Raw genomic sequence first — 24,679 nt, forward strand, 5'->3', positions numbered from 1 at the left:
TGCTTGCTCCCAATCACAGCTTGGAAGCAGCATACTGAAAGCTTCCCGCTGCTCTGGCTGCCCTGCCAGGATGGCCCCAGGGCACGCCCTGCTCCAGCGCTGCTCCCTGCTAAGGACAAGCTGCCAATATCAATGAGCGTGTGTGCACTTGGAGGGGATGGAGCCAGCTTGGCCCCAGCCCTGCCTCTGGCCAGAGCAGAGACCACCATTTCCTGTGGGGAGGTATGCATGTACGCACTGGGAAGAAGAAGAACCGGTTCAGTAGTGCTACTCCAACTCCTCTGGCCCCGATCCAGCCACTAGCCAAGGCTTGCACACCAGGGAAAAAGTGGATCCAGCTCAGAAGTACAACCCAAGCCCTTGGGCCCTGGCCACATCCCCAACCAAGGCAGAGGCTGCTATCACATGCGGGAGAAGCCCAACTCCTTCAGGGCTCCTGTTCCAGCCTCTTGGGCCCCCCACCCCTACCCTGATAGGTCTTCGACTGCCATTGAACATAGAAGAAGCCCTGGTTTGCACCTGGCTCTGGCTCTAGTTCCTTCAAATCCAGCCCTACCTCCCACCAAGGTAGTGGCTGACAGCACACCTCAGGGGAAGACAGTGCCCATGCTCACTTCAGATCCAGTTCTCCCATCAAAGCCACTGGGTGCTTGCAAACTGCATGGGGATACTTCCACACGAGGACACCCCTTCAAGATCAGTATAAGCAGCTGTTACACCTAATTTCATGGAGACAAACATAGAAAATTAAATAAAATGAGAAAACAGAGGAATATGTTTCAAATGAAAGAACAAGATAAAAGTCCTGAAATAAAACCCAATTTACCTGTTAAAGGGGTCAAAGCAGAAGTAATAAGAATGATAACCGAACTTGGAAAAAGAGTAGATGAAACAGTGAGAACTTCAACAAAGAAATAGGAAATATTAAAAAAGTATCAGTCAAAGATGAAGGATACAACAATGGAAATGAAAAATACATTAGAAGGAGTTAATAGCAGATTAGGTGACACAGAAGAATACATACACCATCTGGAAGATAGAATAGTGGAAATCATCCAATCAGAACAGCAAAAAGAAAAAATAAATAAAGATGAGGCTAGTTTAAGGGACCTCTGGAACAACATCACGCATACTAGTATTCACATTATAGCAGTCCCAGAACAGAAGAGAGACAGAAATGGGTAGAAAATGTATTTGATGAAATGATGGCTGAAAAATTCCCTAATCTGAAGAAGGAAACAGATATCCAGATATAAGAAGCACAGAGAGTTTCAAAGGAGATGAAGTCAAAGAGACCCACACCAAGACATATCATAAGTAAAACGACAAAAGTTAAAGAGAGAATTTAAAAGGTACCAAGAGAAAAACAAAGAGTCACGTAGAAGGGAACCCCAATAAGGGTATCAGCTGATTTTTCAGTAGAAAATTTGCAGGCCAGAAGGGAGTGACATGATATATTTAAAAAGTGCTGTAAGGAAAAACCTACAGCCTAGGATACTCTACCCAGCAAAGTTATCATTTGGAATTGAAGGAGAGATAAAGAGTTTCCCAGACAAGCAAAAACTAAAAGAGAGTTCATCAATACCAAACCAACTTAAAAGAAGTGTTAAAGGATCTTCTTTAAGTGAAAAAGAAAAGGCTATGACAAGAAATAAGAAAATATAAGAAGGGAAAAAATCCCACTGGTAAGGGTAAATATATAGCAAAAGCAGCAGATCAACCTCTTAAATAAGCCAAAATTGTAAAAACCAACTATAGCTACAATAAGCAGTTGAGAGATAGGCATGAAGATGTAAAATATGACATCCAAAACACTAAACATGGAGGGGAGAGTAAAAAATGTCCATCTTTTAGAACTTAAATGACTATCAGTTTAAGACAAGTGTATATAGTTATAAGTCAACATATATGAACTCTATGGTAACCACAAATCAAAATCTACTACAGATACACAAATACTTGAGAGAAAGGAATACAAATATAACACTAAAGAAAATCATGAAACCACAAGGAAAGAGACTAAAAGAAGAAGAAAAGAACAGAGAAGAACTACAAAAACAAGCAGAAAACAAGTAACCAAATGACAATAAGTACATACCTATCAATGATCACTTTCAATGTCAACGGTCTAAATGCTCCAATCAAAAGACATAGGGTGGCTGATGGGATAAAAAAACAAGATTCATCTATATGCTACCTACGAGAGACTCACTTCAGAGCTAAACACACACACAGACTGAAAGTGAAAAATGAAAAAAGATATTCCATGCAAATAGAAATGAAAAGAAAGCTGGGTAGCAACACTCATATCAAACAAAGTAGACTTTAAAACAAAGTCTGTAGTAAAGGGCAAATAAGGGCATTATAAAGGGGTTAGTATAAGAAGAAGATACAGCATTCATAAACAAATATTCATAGGAGCACCCAAATATATAAAGAAAATATTAATAGACATATAGTAAGAAATTGACAGTAATACAATAATAGTAGGGGATGTTAACACCCCACTTACATCAATGGATAGATCATCCAGATAGAAAATCAATAAGGAAACAGTGGCCATAAATAACACATTAGACCACTTGGACTTAATAGATATCCACAGGATTTTCCATCCAACAACAGCAGAATACACATTCTTTTTAAGTGCACATAGAATATTCTCTAGGGATAGATCACATGCTAAGCCACAAAGCAAGTCTCAACAAATTTAAGAAGGTAGAAGTGATATCAAGCATCTTTTCTGAACACAATAATATGAAACCAAAAATCAATTCCAGGAAGAAAAATGGAAAAAACACAAACACGTGGAGACTAAACAACATGTTTGAAAAAAAACAATAGGTCACTGAAGAAATCAAAGAGGAAATCAGAAAATACCTTGAGACAAAGGAAAATAAAAACACAACTTTCCAAAATCTATGGGATACAGCAAAAACAGCTCTAAGAAGGAAGTTTTTAGTGATATAGGCTTACCTCAAGAAACAAGAAAAGGGCTTCCCTGGTGGCGCAGTGATTGAGAGTCCACCTGCCAATGCGGGGGACACGGGTTCGTGCCCCGGTCCGGGAAGATCCCACATGCCGCAGAGCAGCTGGGCCTGTGAGCCATGGCCACTGAGCCTGCGCGTCCAGAGCCTGGGCTCCACAACAGGAGAGGCCACAACAGTGAGAGGCCCGCGTACCACAAAAAAAAAAAAAGAAAGAAAGAAACAAGAAAAATCTCAAATGAATGACCTAATCTACCATCTAAAGAAATTAGAAAAAGAAAAAACAAAGTCCAAAGTCAGCAGAAAGGAGAAAATAATAAAAGTTACAGTGGAAATAGATAAAATAGAGATAAAAAATATAAAAATTCACTGAGACGAAGAGCTGTTTTTGAAAAGATAAAAAAAAATTTAAGACTTTAACATGGCTCATTAAGAAAAAAAGAGAGAGGATCCAAATAAACAAAATTAGAGTTGAAAGAGGAGATATCACAGTATCAGATATCACTGATATCACAGTAATGCAATCATAAGAGAATACTAAAAACAGCTATATTTCAACAAATTGGACAACCTAGAAGAAATGGATAAATTCTTAGAAACATACAATCTTCTGAGACTGAATCAAGAAGAAATATATAATCTGAACAGATTGATTACTAGTATGGAAATTGAATCAGTAATTTTAAAAACTCCTAACAAACAAAAGTCCAGGACTGCAAGGTTTCCCAGGGGAATGCTACCAAACATATAATGAGGTGTTAATACCAATCCTTCTCAAACTATTCCAAAAAAATTGAAGAGGAGGGAACACTCCCAAACTCATTTTATGAGGCCTGCATTACCCTGATACCAAAACCAAACAAAGACATGACATAAAAGAGAAAATTACAGGCTAATATCTCTGATGAATATAGATGCAAAAATCCTAAACAAGGTATTAGCAAACCAAATTCAACATACATAAGAAGGATCATACACCATGATCAAGTGGGATTTATCCCAGGGATGCAAGCGTGGACCAATATCCTCAAATCAATCAGTGGGATACACCACATTAACAAAATGAATGATAAAGATGACATGATTATGTCAATGGATGCAGAAGGAGTATCGATAAGGTTCAATATCCATTCATGATTAAAAAACCTCTCAACAAAGCTGCTATGGAGGGAACATATCTCAACATGATAAAGACCATTTATGACAAACCCACAGCTAACATCGTACTCAATGGTGAAAAGCTGAAAGCTTTTACTCTAATATCAGGAGCAAGACAAAAATGCCCATTTCTATTTAACATGGTGTTAAAGATCCTGGCCACAGAAGTCAGGCAAGAAAAAGAAATAGAAGGCATACAGATTGGAAGGAAAGTAGTAAAACTGCTACTATTTGCAAATGACATGATGCATGATATATAGAAAACCCCAAAGTCATCACAAAAGAAACTATTAGAACTAATAATTGAAATTAGTAAAGTTTCGGGATACAAGATTAATATACAGAAATCTGTTGCTTTTCTATACACTGATAATGAACTATCAAAAAGAGAAAGTAAGAAAATAATCCCATTTATAATCACATCAAGAAGAACAAAATACCTAGGAATAAATTTAACCAAGGAGATGAAAGACCTTTAAAAACTGTAAGGCAAAAAAAAAAAAAAAAAAAAAAAAAAACAAACTGTAAGGCATTGATGGAGGAAAATGAAGATGATACAAATAAATGGACAGATACCCATGTTTATGGATTGGAAGAATTAATATTATTAAAACATCCATACTACCCAAAGCAATCTGTAGATTTAATGCCATCCCTATCAGAATACCTGTGACATTTTTTGCAAAACTAGAACAAATAACCCTTGAATTTGCATGGAAACATGAAAGACCCCAAATAGCCAAAGCAATCTTGTGAAAAAAGAACTAAGCCAGAGGTATCATGGTTCCTGACCTCAGACTACTACAAAGCTATAGTAATGAAAACAGTATGGTACTGCACAGAAACAGACACATAAGTCAATGCAACAAATTGAGAGCCCCCAAATAAACCCATGCACATACGGTCAATTAATCTATGATGATGGAGGCAAGCATACAAAATGGGGGAAAAGACAGTTTCTTCAATAAGTGGCATTGGGAAAACTGGACAGCTACATGTAAAAGAATGAAATTAGAACATTTTCTCATATCATATACAAAACTAAACTCAAAATGGATTAAAAGTCTAAATGTAAAACTGTAAACCATAAAACTCCTAGAAGAAAACATAGACAGTACACTCTTTGACACAGGTCTTAGCAATATTTTTTTTTTGGATCAGTCTCCTCAGACAAGGGAAACAAAAACAAAAATAAACAAATGGGACCTAATAAAACTTAAAAGATTTTGCACAGCAAAAGAAACCATAAACACAATGAAAAGACAACCTACGGACTGGGAGAAAATATTTGCAAATGATGCAACTGACAAGGGCTTAATTTCTAAAATATACAAACAGCTCATACAACTCAATATCAAAAAAACCCAAACAACCCAATTAAAAAATGGGCAGAGGACCTGAGTAGACATTTTCCAAAGAAGACATACAGATGGCCAACAGGCACATGAAAAGGTGCTCAACATCACTAATCATCAAGGAAATGCAAATCAAAACCACAGTGAGATAGCACCTCACACCTGTCAGAATAGCCATCATCAAAAAGACAACAAATGACAAGTGTTGATGAAGATGTGGAAAAAAGGGAACCCTAGTATGTTGTTGGTGGGAATGCAATTTGGTACACCCACTAAGGAAAATGGTAGGGAGGTTCCTCAAAAAATTAAAAATAGAACTACCGTAGGATCCAGCAATTCCACTTCTGGATATATCTGAACTAAACAAAAACACTTATTTGAAAAGACATATGCATCCCAATGTTCATAGCATCATCATTTGCAATAGCCAAGATATGAAAGCAACCTAAGTATCCATCAACAGATGAATGGATAAAGAAGATGTGGAGTATTTTAATATATATATGTTTATATATATGACAATAGAATATTACTCAGCCATGAAAAAGAATTGAATTTTGCCATTTACAACAGCATGGATGGACCTGAAATAAATAAATCAGACGGAGAAAGACAAATACTGTATGTTTTCACTTATATGTGTTATCTAAAAAATAAAACGAACAAATATAACAAAACTGAAACAAACTCACAGAACAAACTAGTGGTTACCAGTAGGGAGAGGGGAGGGGGAGGGGCAAGATAGAGGAAGGGGATTAAAAGGTACAGACTACTTGGTATGAAATAAATAAGGTACAAGGATATATAGTACAGTACAGGGAATACAGCCAATATTTTATAATAACCTTATATGAAGTGTAATCTATAAAAATATCAAATGACTATGTTGTTTACCTGAAACAAATATAATATTGTAAGTCAACTATAATTCAATAATTTTTTTTTTTAAACAGCAAGACGACGTGGGTTTAGGTTTTATTTTGCCTGCAATTGGCCTTCTCCTCATCTTCACCGTCAGCTCCACTGTGCGCTGCTTCCTGTAGAAGTTTCTGGACAAAAGCTGCCAGTCATTCATGCAGCATTTAGGGAACACTTTCACCTCTCTCTGGCATTGCCTTTCCTCCTTAAAGAAGATGTCCTGGGTCCTCATGGACAGCCCATGCCCCATTGTTAGAGACGTGTGAAGTCATCCAGCTGGCTGCCCACTTTGGTTGGTCTTTGAGAATCACCATTGCCAGAAAGTTCCTTTGCTCCTTGGGAGGAATTCCTGCACACCCCACCCTTCACCTGCCTGGACCGTCTAACCTCCCTGGAGGTTCCTTTGAGGATCTGTCCATTTCAGGGGCTAGGGGCAGGGACGGCCTGGAGGGGAGTGACAGTACTGTCTGATTTCCGCTGTGCTGCCTGGGTGTGGAAGTGAATGGTCCTGGTCTAGCCTGACTCCCCTGGGGGAGGGGGAAAGGGGGGGAGGCCGCTTGCAGCTTCAGCATGAATGAATTTGAAGCTGGACTTGCAGTCAGAGTTGGGTAATCACTGCCACTCCTCCCTGCTACCGGCAGTGGCCACCAGCTTGAGAGCCGCTGCTGGTGACTCTGTGACAGATGGCGAGGCCCAGGGAAGGGGCTGGGAACAAGCCATGCTTCCATTTTTGTAATTATTGACCTGACTTGGATCTCAAGCAGCGGGGTCTTCAAGGCGCTTATCATATGCTCAATTCTGGAGTCTGTTCTCCCACCTCCCTCCCTGGAGACAAAGTGACTCATCTGGTGGTGTGAGAGAGTGGTGCTGATTCTTCCGTTAAGACACAAGGGAAGAAGGATGATTCCTGCATGCACTGAGACCTCCACCTCCTACCCGCTCCCAGTGGGCCACCCATCCCCGTGTAGAGACCCAGAAGGTCAGGGACCCTCCGCAGGGCAGCACCGAGGGCCCCTGAGTTCTGTTTCCTGTCCCCACCACTGACTCCCGGAAACATGGTTTCCCCTCCAAGCTCCAGCTTGGCTCCAAGGAGAGAGCCACGTTAATAAAATCTCATGACATGGCAGTGAGCACCGTGAGAGACATAAGCAGAGGGTACATGCTCTTTTCATTAATGCAGCAACGACTGAACTCCGGGAAAGCTCAGAGGAAGTGAGGACAGATAATGCAAATACAGCAGCATCAAAATCACCACATTTGCAGAGCTCCTTGGTGCCTGCACCTGGCACCCTCTCAGCCTTGGGGAACCCCACGTGGCAAAGCTTCATGGGGCCCCTCCTCCAGAGCTGGATTCAGGGACCTGGAAGATTGGGACGAGGGGCGGAAAGCCCTGGGAGCCGATGTGCTGTGGACGTGCCCGGAGCGCCAGGCAGCAGGTGTGGGGGCCACTGAGCCCCGGCTGGGAGTTGCAGGAGCCAGCCAGCCCGGGAGAGGGGAAGCAAGTACGAAATGGCAATGCCTTTTGGAGAGCCTGGAGATGGAAGAGAGGCCAGCTTGGAAGTGGTCCTCCATAAGGAGAATGTGATGCTATGAACCGCAAGAATGTCTTCTGAAACCATCTTTCGGTTTTTGCTAACTTTTTACAACTTTGTGTCTTTATTCGTTACTCAGCACAGAGCCCCTGCCTCGTGTCTGCTCCAGCTCTGGGGATGCGGGGCTCCACCAGCGGCCCACCCTGTCCTCAGGAAGACGGTGGAACAAACACAGGTCTAGGTGGTGACATAGGTGCCACAGGAAGGCCGTGCTCCAAGCGGGACGCTCTGGCCACAGCTGTTCCGTCACCCTGAGGGGCAAGCGGTCCCCTGCGGGACCCCCACTGCAGCCCAAGTCCACGTGGCTTTCCGCCAGCGGGGCTTGGCAGCCTCGGCCCATTTTGGCTCCGTAATATCTGTCTTCAAAATCAGTTTCAAACGGCAGGGAGAGAGCTGGGCCCGTTCCGTTAACGTGAACCCTGAAGTGTGTAGGGGTCAAGGACAGAACGAGGTCACAAGGGCAAAGGTGGGGACTGATCTTACTCTACCCAGACGTGATTTAAAAGCTGTGCTTATAATGTCCCAAGTCAACATAGCAGCATCGAGAAACCTGCCCTGAACTGCGTGGGACCCACAGAGGGGCCGTCCGCCGCCTCCCGAGGAACGGGTGGGGAGGATTTTGCACAAGTCTCCTGTGGCTGCTCTTAACAGATCGCCATCTCCTTGGAGCCTTGAAACAACACAAAGGTATCCTCTCACGGTTCTGGAGCTCGGGGTCCTGAGATGGGTCTCGATGGGCCAAAGTCCAGCTGTCAGGAGGGCTGTGTCCCTTCTGGAGGCTTCAGGGGAGAACCTGTTTCCTTTCCGCTTCCAGCTTCTGGAAGCCACGTGCATTTCTCAGCTTGTGACCCTTCCCTCCATCTTCAAAGCCAGCAACAGCGGCTGGGTCCTGCCCATACCTCCTCTCCTGCTTGCCTCGTTCACTTTTTTTTTTGGCCGTGCTGCGCAGCATGCGGGATCTTAGTTCCCCAACCAGGGATTGAACCCGGGCCTCCTGCAGTGGAAGCTCTGAGCCCTAACCACTGGACCGCAGGGGAAGTCCTGTGTCTTGTTCACGTTTTAAGGACCCCTGTGATTACATGGAGTCCCACTCGGAGAACCCAGGATCATCTCCCTATTTTAAGGTCAGATGATTAGCAACCTTAATCCCGCCAGCAACCTTAGTCCATCCCTTTGACATGTAAGTAACATACCCACAGGTTTCCTGGGATTAGGATGTAGGCCTCTTTGTGGGGTGACATTACTCTGCCCACATGGTTTCCCAGAGAGGGTGGCATTTAACATGGTTCTTGGAGTGAGCAGAGCTCCCTGGGGACTGGGGTGGTGACATTAGGGTTCCCTACCCTAAAAGGACAGATCTCCTATGGGGTTTCCTTGGCAGGTAGGGAAAGTCTGAGGGGAGGGGAGAAGAGGTGAGAAATGGGGCAGTTTTTGAAAAGGAAGTCCTGCCAGAGGTGAGCCGGGGCAGCACAGCAACCCCACCCAGCGAGTCCCACAAGCCCCCGTTTCCAGAAGGCACGGCCCCAGGCAGGCTGGTGGGCAGTGGCCGGCAGGAGCACCCAGGGCCGTCCCTGTTATGTAACTGGGAGCAAAAGCAGGCAGGCTGGGCTGGGGGAGCCCGGCAGACGTCCACGCTAATGGAGTCCGTGCACACAGTCGGGTCCAAAGGCACACACTGTACTATGAAGCCATTTAAAATATTGCCAGAACCGCAGGGTTCGAGCCAGAAGGAAGACCTCTAGTTAGAGTTGGGGTGGGGGTTGGAGCCAGGGCAGTGGGTACCGCTGTCATTGTTTCATAACATACTAAGTTAATCTATTTGTTTTGACTTGCGCCTTTTAAATAGGGTTTCATCATTTAATGTGTTTTCCATCTTATCCGATTACACGGGTAGAAGACCTTGTATTTGTTCACTCATGGGATGCTTCCCATCCCCAAAGTCCCACTTAATCAGCTGGGCAGGGAGATAGTATTTTTATAGCCTGTGCTTTCTGGTGCCTCACCTCCTTGCCCGTTTTCATTTCCCTTGTTGATTTGAACCACCGCCATGTCAATGCTCTTCTTTTGACTTCCACACCAGAGCGAATTCTATGGGAGAACATGTGTCTGTCTCCTCTGGCCCTGCCACCACCCTGCCGTGCCCTGTCCCAGGCCTTCAGCAGCTGCATAACAGGCATCCCTATTGGCACCAAGCCCAGGAGGCAGGGAGGTGTGTGGAGGACCCCAGAATGCAGGGCAGGAGGCCTGGGGTCCAGGCCGGGCTGGGCTCCTCCCAGGTGAAGGACCGAGGGGGGACCACCCAGGGCTCAGCCCGTCTTCTCTCCAAGCTTAACAGGCTCATTGACCTCCATCTCCCACGTGGCATCTCCAGGGCTTGGTTCAGGGCATGGAGCTGACAACCCACATTCATTCACCACTGTGCTACCACCTTGGACTGACCGGAAGTCGTTCAACCCCCTCCTTTCCCAGATGGGAGACTGGGACTCAGACCAACAGTGCATCACTCTTCATTCCATTAGAAAAGCATCGGTGCTCCCTCTACACCAAAATGGCAGAGCTCAAAACCATTGGGCTTCCCTGGTGGCGCGGTGGTTGAGAGTCCGCCTGCCGATGCAGGGGACACGGGTTCATGCCCTGGTCTGGGAAGATCCCACATGCCGCGGAGCGGCTGGGCCCGTGAGCCATGGCCACTGAGCCTGAGCGTCCGGAGCCTGTGCTCCGCAACGGGAGAGGCCACAACAGTGAGAGGCCCGTGTACCACCAAAAAAAAAAAAAAAAAAACCATGGCCCCACCATGGGCCTCCTACCCACTCACGTGCAAGAGACGGCTTTCAGAAACACCCCCCATATCTGAGCGCTTCTCTCCCCAGAACTGCACCTTGGCTCCCAACCGCCTACAGGTTAAAGCCCCTCCCCTGCCTGCTCCCTGAGCTGTCCAGGCTCATCTCCCTCTGCACTTTATTTTTTTACGTTTTATTTTTTTTTAAATTTTTATTGAAATATAGTTGATTTACAATGTTGTGTTAGTTTCAGGTGTACAGCAAAGTGGTTCTGTTATTTATATGTGTATATATATATATTTAGATTCTTTTCCATTGTAGGTTATTACAAGATATTGAGTATGGTTCCCTGTGCTACACAGGAGGTCCTTGTTGGTTCTATTTTATATATACCAGTGAGTATATTTTAATCCCAAACTCCTAATTTATCCCTCCCCATGCTCTTTCCCCTTTGGTAACCATAAGTTTGTTTTCTATGTCTATGAGTCTATCTCTGTTTTGTAAATAACTTCATTTGTATCATTTTTTTTAGAATCCACATTTAAGTGATATCACATAATATTTGTCTTTGTCTGACTTACTTCACTTTTTTATGGCTGAGAAGTATTCCATTGTGTATATGTACCACATCTTTATCCATTCATCTGTTGATGGACATTTAGGTTGTTTCCATGTCTTGGCTATTGTAAATAGTGCTGCTATGAACATAGGGGTGCATGTATCTTTCTGAATTATAGTTTTCTGGATACATGCCCAGGAGTGGGATTGCTGGATCATATGGTAGCTCTATTTTTAGTTTTCTGAGGAACCTCCATGCTGTTCTCCATAGTGGCTGCACCAATTTACATTCCCACCAACAGTGGGATGGTTCCCTTTTCTTCACACCCTCTCCAGCATTTTTTATTTGTAGCCCTTTTGAGGATGTCCCTCTGCCCTTTATTACTCTTCCTACTTTGGCAAAACGGTAGTTCTGGTCATCACATAACATAACCTTCCACAACTTTAGCAGATTGTCCATCTCTGCCCAGAATGGCCCCTCTTCTCTCCCTTGGGTCACTCTTCATCCTTTAAGACTCAGCTGAGCTACCACTCCTCTGAGTGTCTCCCACTCTCTGTGTCAGCTGACCGGCTCCCGCCCTTGACTTCACCTCCATAACAATTCTGTCACATTCTATTATTATTGTCTTTTTTGGGTTGTATTATTTGGGTTTTTTTAAATAAGTTTTTGTAAAAATAAATTTATTTATTTATTTATTTATTTATGGCTGTGTTGTGTCTTCACTGCTGTGCACGGTCTTTCTCTAGTTGTGGTGAGCGAGGGCTGCTCTGTGTTGAAGTGCGTGGACTTCTCATTGTGGTGGCTTCTCTTGTTGCAGAGCACGGGCTCTAGGTTCATGGGCTTCAGTAGTTGTGGCACACAGGCTCAGTAGTTTTGGCGCAGGGGATTAGTTGCTCCACGGCATGTGGCATCTTCCTGGACCAGGGCTCGAACCCCTGTCCCCTGCATTGGCAGGCAGATTCTTAACCACTGTGCCACCAGGGAAGTCCCTATTTGGGCTTTTTTGACTTTTTTTTTTTCCAGATTCATTGAGGTAGAATTGACAAGTAAGAATTGTATATATTTAAAGGGTGCAGTGTGATGATTCAATATATGTATGCATCGTGAAGTGATTTCCACAATCAAGTTAATCCGTCACCTCACCATTTTTGGGGGGGGGTGAGAATACTTAAGATCTTCTCTCTTAGCACATGTCAAGTTTACAATATATTATTATTAACTATAGTCACCATGCTGTACATTAGATCCCCAGAACTTATGCATCTTATAACTGGAGGTTTGTACCCTTTGACCAACATCTCCTTGTTTCTCCCACCCCCAACCCCTTGTGACAACCAGTCTACTCTCTGGTTATGAGTTCTATTTTTTTAGGTTTCACATATAATTGAGATCATATGGTATTTGTCTTTCTGTGTCTAGCTTATTTCATTTAGCATAATGTCCTCTGGGTTCATCACTGTTGTCCCAAATGGCAGGTTTTTCTTCTTTTTTTTATGGCTGAATGATATTTTATTGTATATATGTACCACATGTTTTAATCCATTCATACATTGACAGATGCATAGGTTGTTTCCATATTTTGGTTACTGTGAATAATAGTGCAGATATCTCTTTGAGATCCTGATTTTGTTTTCTTTGGATGTATACCCAGAAATAGAAAATCTGAACAGGCAAATACTGAGTAAGGAGATTGAAATGGTAATAAAAAACTTCCCCCAAAGGAAAGCCCAGTCTTCATAGGTAAATTCTACCAAATATTTAAAGAAGAATGAATGCCAATCCTTTTTAAACTCTTCCAAAAAAGTTAAAGCAAACACTTTCAAACTTATTTTACAAGGCTGGCATTACTCTCATACCAAAGCCAGATAAGGACACTAGAAGAAATGAAAATTACAGGCCAATTACAGGCATTTGACAAAATTCAACATCCCTTCATGATGAAAACACTCAAGAAATTAGGTACAGGAAATTATTGATACCTCAGCATAATAAAGGCTTTATATGACAAGCCCATAGATAGCATCACAATGAACAGCGAAAAGCTGAAAGGAATGGACTCTTACAAATATTGTCTTCCAATTCATGAAAATGGTATATCTCTCAATTAATTTGTCTGCTTTAATTTCTCTTACAGTTTTTAATATAAAATTTGTGCATTTCCCTTGTTAAATCTATTCCTAAGTATGTTTGATGCTTTCATCAGTGGGATTATTTTCTTAATTTTTTCTTCAGATTGTTCATTGATAGTATATACAGATAGAATTGATTTTTTGTGCTCATATCTTGTGACCTTGCTAAACTTTCTTATTAGTTCTGGTAGTAATTTTATAGATACCTTAATATTTTCTAAATGTAAGATCATGTCATCTGAGAATAAAGACAATTTTGCTTCTTCTTGTCCAAATTGTATGCCTTTAAATTTCTTTTATTGCCTTATTGCACTGACTAGAACCTCCAGCACATATTGAAGGGAAGTGATAAGAGCAGATATTCTTGTCTTCTCCTCAACCTTACAGAGAAAACATTCATTTTTCCCACTATTAAGTATGATGGTAGCTATAGGTTTTTTGTAGATGCACTTCATCAGGTTGAGAAAGATCCCTTCTATTCCTAGTTTTTTGAGAACTTTTATCATGAATGGGTACTAGATTTTGTCAAGTGATTTTATTGGATCTATTGATATGTTTTATTCCTGCCTTTATTCCCTTAATATGGTGTACTACATTACTTGACTTTTGGATGTCAACCAACCTTCTATTTCTGGGATAAGCCTTCCTGCTTATCATGTAAAATCATCCTCATTTATCACTTGGATCAATTTGCTAAGATCGTGGCATCAATTTTCATGAGGGAGATTGGTCTGTAGTTTTGTTTTCTTGTGATGTCTTTGTCAATCTTTGATATCAGGAGAATATGGCTTCATAAATTGAATACTTCCCGGGAAGTATTTTATACTCCTCTGTATTTTGAAAGGTTTAGTGAAGGGTTGCTGTTATTTTTTCCTTAAATGTTTGGTAGAACTCACCAGTGAAGTCATCCTGGCCTGGGTTTTATTTTGGGGAAGGTTTTAAATTACTAATTCCCATTTCTTTGCTTAGAGATTTTCCTTTTTCTTTTTCTTCTTTACTAAGGTTTGATATTTTATGATTTTCCAGGAACTTTTCCTTATCTAAACTGTTTACGTTTTTGACAAAAATTTTAAGGGAAGGTTCATAACCTTCCCTTAAAATCCTTTTACTTCCCAGAATTCTGTATTATTGTCTCCTCTTTCAATCTTGATTTTATTAAATCTTTCTTCTTTTCTAATATAATATTTTAAATATAAAATTTGCCTCTAAACATGGCTTTGATTACATCACAAATTTTAATGTCATATTTTCATTTTGTTTGATATACTTTTACAATTCCTTTTTATTTCTTCTTTGATTCATGCATTATTTAGAAGTGTGATGTTTGATTTCCAGGTATATGAGTATGAGTATTTCCCTGATTTCTTTCTGTTGTTGATTTCTAATTTAACTTGTTGTGGTCAGAAAAGATACTTTATGTTATTTCAATTATTTTAAATTTGTTGACTACTTTTTATGCCTAGTATATGATTTATCCTGGGGAATGTTGCAGGTGTACTTGAAAAAAAAATGTGTGTTTTTCTGCTGTTGGGTGGATTGTTCTATATGTATTAGTTAGGTCATGTTTGCTAGTGGTTTTTAAGTCTTATATGTTCTTATAGATTTTCTGTCTATTTGTTCTTTCATTTACCAAAAGAAGATTATTTAAATTAACTATATTAAATATAAGTATAAAATTGTTGAAGTATCTATTACTCTTCTCCATTCTGTCAGTCTTCGTTTCATTATTTTAGGACTCTGTTTTTAGGTGTATATACATTCATAACTATTCTTTCTCCCTGAGGTTTCGATTCTTTATCATTATGAAATGTTCCTCTTTGGCTCTAGTAATGTCTCTTGTCTTAAAGTCTATTTTGCCTCATATTATTATAGCTATTTCAGGTCTTTTAAAATTACTACCTTTTCCCATCCTTTCCCTTTCAATCTATTTGTATCTTTGAATCTAAAGTGTGTCTTTCATAGTTACCAATTAGTTGGATTTTGCTTTTCATGCAGTTTTACAAGCTCCAACTTTCAATTGGTGCATTTAATCCATTCACATTTAATATAATTATCAAGGTGGTTGGGTTTATGTCCACCACTTTGCAATTTGTATTCTGTATGACTCATGTGTTTTTATTACTCTTTTCCTCTTTTCCTGCCTCCTATATTGTTTAAAGCAATTTTCAAGGTGCAATTTTTATTCCTCTTTGACTTTTTTAGCTATATATTTTCTCTTAATCATTCTATGGATTACAATATGTATATTAAATTTATCACAATGTACTTCAGATTAATAATTTAATTCTGAGAAAATATAGCAATCTTACTGCAATCTTTGCTCCATTTCTTCACTTCTTTTTGAGTATATCTTTGTATAGCTTTTCTTAGTGGTTGAACTAGTTTATATACATAACATCACAGTCTACTGATGTCATCATTTTACTATTTCAAGGGAAGTTTAAAAAAAACTATATATATATATATATATATATAGTCTTTAGTGTTCAGGAGTTTTACTGTGACATGTCTTGCCATGGATTTATTTGGGTTTATATCTCTTTGGAGTTCATTTAGTTTCTTAAATATTTAGGTTTATGGTTTTTTTGCCAAATTTGGGGGTTTTTCAGCCAGACCCACACTATTTCCCCTCTCCTTCTGGGACTCCAATGACATGAATGTTACCTTCATGTTATAGTCACACAGGTCCCTGAAACTCTCTTCATTTTTAAAATCTGTTTTCTCTTTTCAAGTTCAGTGATTCTTCTTTCTGTCCTTCCCATTCTGCTGTTGAGCACATCCAATGATATGCTTAATTTGGCTATTGTATTTTCCCATTCTATAATTTTCATTAGGAATTTTTTAATATTTCTTTGCTAAAACTTTCGACTTTTCATTTTTTTCAACTATGCTCGTCTATATACTTACCTTTCTAGTTAAGTTTTATACTTTCATGTGTTTTCATGTAACTAATTAACATCCTTTCATTTCAACTTGAAGAATTCCCTTTGGCTTTTCTTGTAAGGTAGGTCTAGGAGATGAACTACCTCAGCTTTAGTTTGTCTGGGGAAGTCTTTATCTTTTCCTTCATTTCTGAAGGGTAGTTTTGCCAAATACAGTATTCTTGGTTGGCAGTTTTTTCTTTCATATGGGAATATATCACCCCACTCATTTCTGGCCTGCAAGGTTTCTGCTGAGAAATATACTGATAGGCTCATGGGAGCTCCCCTGTATGTGATGAGTCACTTTTCTCTTTCTGTTTTCAGAATTCAGGCTTGGAGGAGTGGGGAAAGGGCAGTTGTTGCTCAATTGTTGTAAAGTTTCAGTTATGCAAGATGAATTAGTTCAAGAGATTTCCTGTACAGAATAACGCCTAGAGTGGACAATAATTTACTATGCTCTTAATATTTTTTAATTTTAAATTTTGTTAAAATTTTGATTTTGTAAAATCTCAGGTTAAGAGTTCTTAACACACACACACATACACACACAGAGACACAAAGGGGCACAAGGGAACTTTTGGAGGTGATGGATCTATTACCTTGATGATAGTGATTGTTTCACAAGTGTATGCATGTGTATAAACTCATCATATTATATAATCAATGTATGAAGCTTATTGTCTATCAATTATACTTCAATAAAGCTATTTAAAAACAAAAAGTATGAAGAAGTGCTGAAATTATAAAAAGAAAGAAAGAAAGAAAAAGAAATGCTAAAGGAAATTTTTTATGATGAAGGGATATATTACTAGATAGACTATCGGAGAGAACATGAAGATCAATGAAAATAGTAAATATGTAGTAAATAAAGAGACTATTTTTTCTTAATTTTTTTAAAACAAGTGATTGCTGTTATAACAATGCAGCAATGTAATGTGGAGTTTCTTACATGTAGAAATGAAATATATACAATTGCACAAAAAATGGGAGAGGAGTAAATAACATACTGTCATAAGATTCTTATATATTCAGGGGTACATTATTCATTCAAGGTAGACGTGCTTACATGTTGTGATCCTTATAGTAACCATGAAAAGAATAATGCAAAGAAATATGCTTAAATATCCAAAATAGGAGATAGAATGGATTGTTAAATATACTTGATTAAGGCAGGAAAGGAGGAACAAAGAAAAAAGACAAGAGGGACAAATAGAAAACAAATAGCTAAGGTGGTTTGTGACCACCTAGAGGGGTGTGATAGGGAAGGTGGGAGGGAGGGAGACGCAAGAGGGAAGAGATATGGGAACATATGTATATGTATAACTGATTCATTTTGTTATAAAGCAGAAACTAACACACCATTGTAAAGCAATTATACTCCAATAAAGATGTTAAAAAAGAAAACAAATAGCTAGATAGTTTATTTAAACCTGACCATACCCATAGTTACATTAGATGTAAACGGATTCTCCTGGTGTTAAAGAGGGACATTTCATACTAGAAGTATCAATTCATTAAGGAGACTTACTAATCTTAAATGCATTTACACATTAAAACAGAGCTTCAAAATACACGAAGCAAAAATTGACAAAATAAAGGGAGGGATAACATGTCCACAATTATAGTTGGAGACTATAATGTTCCTCTTTCATAAATTTGTGGAACAAGTAGACCAAAAATCTGTAAGATATAGGACATTTGAATAACACTCTCCACCATATTGATGTAACTGACATTTATAGACTATTACAGCCAACAAATGCAGAATACACATTCTTTCCTCTTGCCCATGAAACTTCATCAAGACAGAACATATGTTGTGTTATAAAGCAAATTTTAGTATAGTATTTCAGAAGAATTAATGAAGAGTAAGTTCTCTGACTGAAATGGAATTAAAGTAGAAATCAATACAGAAAAGATAACTAGAAATTTTCGAATTTGGGGATATGAAGCAATGCACTTCTAAATAACCAATGGGTGGGTAAAAAAGACAAGAGAAATTAGAAAAATCTCAAACTTGATGAAAATGCAACATGTCAAAATACGTGGGGTACACACATTTACAAAATACCTAACCAGTAGTCCTCAAAACTGTCAAAATCATCAAAAACAAGGGAAGTCTGAAAAATGGTCACAGAGGAACCTTAAAAGACATGATGACAAAATGTTGCGTGTGCCCTGGATGGGATCCTGGAACTAAAAAAGGGCATTTGGCAAAAACTTAGGAAATCCACATAAAGTATGGACTTTAGTTAATAATAATGTATCAGTATTTGTTCATTAGTGTGACAAATCTGTCTTATATCTGTATGCATACTTACATCATACCTGTGAGATATTAACAATAGGGAAGCTAGGTATGTAATGTACAGGAACTCTTTGTACTGTCTTTCTAAAATTTTTATAAATCTAAAAGTATTCTTAAAATTAATATTTTAAAAGATATGTGGGACTCAGCTAAATCAATTTTAAAGGAACATTGTAGGTTAAAATGTTTATATTAAAAAAGAATACAGGGGCTTCCCTCGTGGTGCAGTGGTTGGGAGTCCGCCTGCTGATGCAGGGGACACGGGTTCGTGCCCCGGTCTGGGAGGATCCCACGTGCCGCGGAGCGGCTGTGCCTGTGGGCCATGGCTGCTGAACCTGCGCGTCCGGAGCCTGCAACGGGAGAGGCCACAGCAGTGAGAGGCCCGCGTACCGCCAAAAAAAAAAAAAAGAATACAAATTTGAAATCAATGACTTATCTTCTATGTTAAGATAGCATGGAATTAGATTACATAGAATATGGCCAAGCAATACAAAAAGTCAAGAAACCCAAAAGTCACTTCTTTAAAAACATTAATAAATGGATACAAATCTAGCAAGACTGATTTTTTAAAATAGAGAAAAAACAAACCTTCAATATCAGGAATGAAAGAGAGACCATCACTACTATTTTACAGACACTACTAAGATAATAAGGGAACATCATGAGCAAATTTATGCAAATTTATTCAACAACTTATATGAAATGGAAAATTCCCTTGAAAAACTCAACTTACTAAAGATAAGAAAAAACAGAAAATCTGAAAATTCCTATATTTATTTATTATGGAACTTGAATTTATAATTAAAGGCCCACGAAACTTCAGGCCCAGATGGCTTCATTTTTTATTTCATCAGACTTTTAAGGAAGAAATAATACCAACGCTAGGCAAAGTTTTTCAGAAAATAGGAATGAACATTTCCCAATGCATTTTATGAGGACCATCTGATACCAAAATCTGAAAAGCATATGATAAGAAACAGAAAATTACAGACCAATATTGTTCAGGGACTGAAGGCAAAAATTTTCAGAGTATCAGCAAATCAAATCCAACAGTATATAAAATGATAATACATAATGGCCAACTTAAGTTTATGTCTGAAATGCAAATTTCAGTTAACAATTTAAAAAATAGTTCAGGGTAAGTCATCCCATTAACAAATTAAAGAGAAAAATTATATGATCATCTATCTGATAGATGCAGAAAAAGCATTTATAATGTTCAATGTTTACCTATGATTTAAAAATTTAAAAAAAACTCTCAGTGAACTAGTAATATTATAAAACTTCCACAAAAAAGGAAATGTACCAAAAAAAAAAAAAAAACCCTATAGCTAATATCACACTTGATAGTGAAAGCCTGAACTTTCTCCCCCAAGATGAAAAATAAGGCAAAGATTTTCACTCTTACTACTTCTATTCCACATTGTTCTGGAGGTCATAGCAATTGCAATAAAGCAAGAGAAGTGTAAAAGGTATAAAAATTACAAAGAAAGAAGTAAACCTTCTTTATTGTCAGATAACATGATTCTGTATATGAAAATCTCTTTTAAAAATCTACCCCAAACCCCCCTTATTCTAGAAGTAATAAGTTAATTTAGCAAAGTTTCAGGATAAATGGTGAGTATACAAAAATCAAATTTATTTCTAAATGCTAGCAAGAACAACTGAAAAATGAAATTTAAACATAATACCATTTAAAAGAACATAAAACATAAAAATTAAATGTATTGTGTTCGTAAATTAAAGAAGACGCAAATACATGGGGAGCTGTGCCATAGTCATAAGTCGGAGACTCAATGTTATTAAAATGTCAGTTCTCCCCATATTGGTCTACAGATTCAACATAATCTCAATCAATATCTCAGCAGGCTTTCTAATAGAATTTGATAAACTGATTCTAAAATTTATATAGAAATGGACTTCCACCTCCAGCTAAGATGGAGTAATAGGGATCAAATGCACTCTTTCCTCTGAAACAACAGTAATAAGACAAACATATAAAACAATGTTTTTCAAGACCCTCAACATCAGGCAAAGACGGACAGTGATCCCTGAGAGACAGGAAACCATTGAGGTGAACAATTGAGAAGAAGTCTCTTGTTCATGAATCAGAAAACTAAGTATTGTTAAAATTGCAAATCGACCCAAATTGATCTATAGATTTAATGCAATCACAATAAAAAACCCAACAGGCTTTATTTTTGGTAGAAATGGAAAAGCCAATTATAAAGTTTACATAAAAATGCATAGGATCTAACATGGCCACAATAACTTTGAAAAAATAAAAGTTAGGAGGTTAACTCTGATTTCCAGACTTATTAAAAAACTATCATGTAAAAACACTAATTTGAAAAGATATATACACCACCCCATGTTCATTGCAGCATTATTTGCAATAGCCCAGACGTGGAAACAACCTAAGTGTCCATTGCTGGATGAATGGATGAAAAAATGTGGTGTATATATACAATGAAGTACTATTCAACCACAAAAAAAGAATGAAATCTTGCAATTTACGACAACATGGATGGACCTTGAGGGCATTATGCTAACTGAATTAAATCAGACAGATAAATATAAACACTGTATGATCTCCCTTACATGTGGAATTAAAAACAAACAAATGACACAAACATCAACAAAAACCAAGCTCACAGATACAGAGAATAGACTGGTGGTTGCCAGAGGTGGGGATGGAGGAGTGGGTAAAGTGGGTGAAGGGGTCAAAAGGTACAATCTTCAGTTATAAAATTAATAAGTCAATGGGATACAATGTAGAGCATGGTAACTATAATTAATAATACTGTGTTGCATATTGGAAAGCTGCTAAGAGAGTAGATCTTCAAAGTCCCTATCACAAGAAATAATGTTTTGTAACTATGTAAAAAAAAAAGCTATAGCATGATATGGACCAAAGATGGACAAATAGTTTAATGGAACAGAACAGTGAGTTTAAAATTGGACTGCAAAACTGATTTTTGACAAGAGTACAAAAATGGGGAAATGGAGGTCTTTTCAACAAATGGTGCTTGGTCAATTGGGTACCAGTAGCCCATAAGTTGGACTTTGATCTGTAACTTGCACCATATACAAAAATTAACTCAAAACAGGTTTTAGACCTCAATGTAAAACCTAAAACCATAAATCTTCTAAAGGAAAATATAAGAGAATATTTTTGTGACCTTGAGTTAGGCAAAGATTTCTTGGAGATGATATTAACAGTGTGATTCACGAAAGAACAAATTGATAAATTATGCTTCACCAAATTGAAAACTGCTCTTCAAAAGACACTCTTAAGAGAATGAAAGGACAAATTACAGATTAGGAGAAAATATTTTCAAAGCATATATCTGATAAAGGACTTGTATCTAGAATATACAAAAATGTTCAAAACTCAATAGTAAAAAAACAAAACCTGTGCTTGCTTTGGCAGCACATATACTAAAATTGGAACAATACAGAGAAGATTAGCATGGCCCTTGTGAAAGGATGACACGCAAATTCGTGAAGCATTCCATATTTTTAGACAGCCTCTTCAATAAGTGGTGCTGGGAAAACTGGACAGCTACATGTAAAAGAATGAAATTAGAACACTCCCTAACACCATACACAAAAATAAACTCAAAATGGATTAAAGACCTAAATGTAAGGCCAGACTCTATAAAAACTGTTAGAGGAAAACATAGGCAGAACACTCTATGACATAAATCACAGCAAGATCTTTTTTGACCCACCTCCAGACACTTTAAAACTCTTAGAGGAAAACATAGGCAGAACACTCTATGACATAAATCACAGCAAAATCCTTTTGGACCCACCTCCTAGAGAAATGGAAATAAAAACAAAAATAAACAAATGGGACCTAATGAAACTTAAAAGCTTTTGCACAGCAAAGGAATCCATAAACAAGAGGAAAAGGCAACTGTAAGAATGGGAGAAAACATTTGCAAATGAAGCAACTGACAAAGGATTAATCTCCAAAATTTACAAGCATCTCATACAGCTCAATAGCAAAAGAACAAACAACCCAATCCAAAAATGGGCAGGAGACCTAAATAGACATTTCTCCAAAGAAGATATACAGATTGCCAACAAACACATGAAAGGATGCTCAACATCACTAATCATTAGGGAAATGCAAATCAAAACTACAGTGAGGTATCACCTCACACCAGTCAGAATGGCCATCATCAAAAAATCTACAAACAATAAATGCTGGAGAGGGTGTGGAGAAAAGAGAACCCTCTTGCACTATAGGTGGGAACGTAAATTGATACAGCCACTATGGAGAACAGTATGACAGTTCCTTAAAAAACTAAAAATAGAACTACCATATGACCCAGCAATCCCACTATAGGGCATGTACCCTGAGAAAACCATGATTCAAAAAGAGTCATGTACCACAATGTTCATTGCAGCTCTATTTACAATAGCCAGGATGTGGAAGCAACCTAATTGTCCATCGACAGATGAATGGATAAAGATGTGGCGCATATATACAGTGGAATATTACTCAGCCATAAAAAGGAACGAAATTGAGTTATTTGTAGTGAGGTGGATGGACTTAGAGTCTGTCATACAGAGTGAAGTAAGTCAGAAAGAGGAAAACAAATACTGTATGCTAACACACACATATGGAATCTAAAAAAAAAAAAAAGGTTCTGAAGAACCTAGGGACAGGACAGGAATAAAGATGCAGACATAAAGAATGGACTTGAGGACACAAGGAGGGGGAAGGGTAAGGTGGGATGAAGTGAGAGATTGGCATGGACTTATATATACTATCAAATACAGCCACATAGCACAGGGAGATTAGCTCAGTGCTTTGTGACCACCTAGAGGGGTGGGATAGGGAGGGTGGGAGAGAGACACAAGAGGGAGGATATATGCAGATATATGTATATGTATAGCTGATTCACTTTGTTATAAAGCAGAAACTAACACACCATTGTAAAGCAATTATGCTCCAATAAAGATGTTAAAAAATAAAACAACGAATTTTTAAAGTGCACAAAATACTTGAATATACACTTCACCAAGGAAGACATATAGATGGCAAATAAACAGAAAAATAGGCTCAACATTTGTATCATATATGAACTACGGATTAAAATCACAGCATGGAGTTTCCTTAAAAAAACAAAAAATAGAGCTATCATATGATCTAGCAGTCCCACTCTTGAGCTTATGCCCAGAGAAAACCATAATTTGAAAAGATACATGCACCCCAATGTTCATAGTAGCACTATTTACAATAACCAAGACATGGAAGCAACCTAAATGTCCATTGACAGAAGACTGGATAAAGATGTGGTGTATATATATATATATATATATATATATATATATATATATATATATATATAAATGGAATATTACTCAGCCATAAAAAGGAATGAAATAATGCCATTTGCAGCAACATTGATGGACCTAGACATGATCATACTAAGTGAAGTAAGTCAAAGACAAGTGTCATATGTTGTCACTTGTCGAAATCTAAAACAATGATACAAAAAACTAAAATCTAAAAAACTTATTTATAAGGCAGAAACAGACATGGAAATCAGACTTACGGTTACCAAAGAGGAAAGCAGGGGAGGAATAAATTAGGAGTTTGGGATTAACATATACACACTGCTGTATATAAAATAGATAACCAACAAGGATCTACTGTATAGCACAGGGAACTCTACTCAATACTCTGTAATAACCTATATGGGAAAAGAATCTGAGAAAGAATAGATATATGTATATGTATGACTGAATCACTTTGCTGTACACCTGAAACTAACACAACATTGTAAATCAACTATACTCCAATATAAAATAAAAATGAAAAAACCACAATGAAATAGCACTGCATGCTAAAGAGTATGGTTAAAATGAAAAGACTGACCAAACCAAACGCTGACAAAAGTGTGCAGCAACTGAAACTCTCATATATGGCTGGTGTGGACGCAAAACACCACAGA

The 24,679-nt window shown here is 38.5% G+C and overlaps 1 non-coding gene across 1 annotated transcript; it reads left to right on the forward strand.

Annotated features, from left to right (window-relative positions):
• The first annotated feature begins 22,124 nt into the window (after window positions 1-22,124).
• Window positions 22,125-22,231, forward strand: LOC132506123 (U6 spliceosomal RNA). Its single transcript, XR_009535716.1, has one exon. It is a non-coding gene; the product is annotated as a U6 spliceosomal RNA (small nuclear RNA).
• Window positions 22,232-24,679: the final 2,448 nt, after the last annotated feature.

Source organism: Lagenorhynchus albirostris, chromosome 1 (assembly GCF_949774975.1).
Source record: "Lagenorhynchus albirostris chromosome 1, mLagAlb1.1, whole genome shotgun sequence".
Lineage (NCBI taxonomy): Eukaryota > Metazoa > Chordata > Mammalia > Artiodactyla > Delphinidae > Lagenorhynchus > Lagenorhynchus albirostris.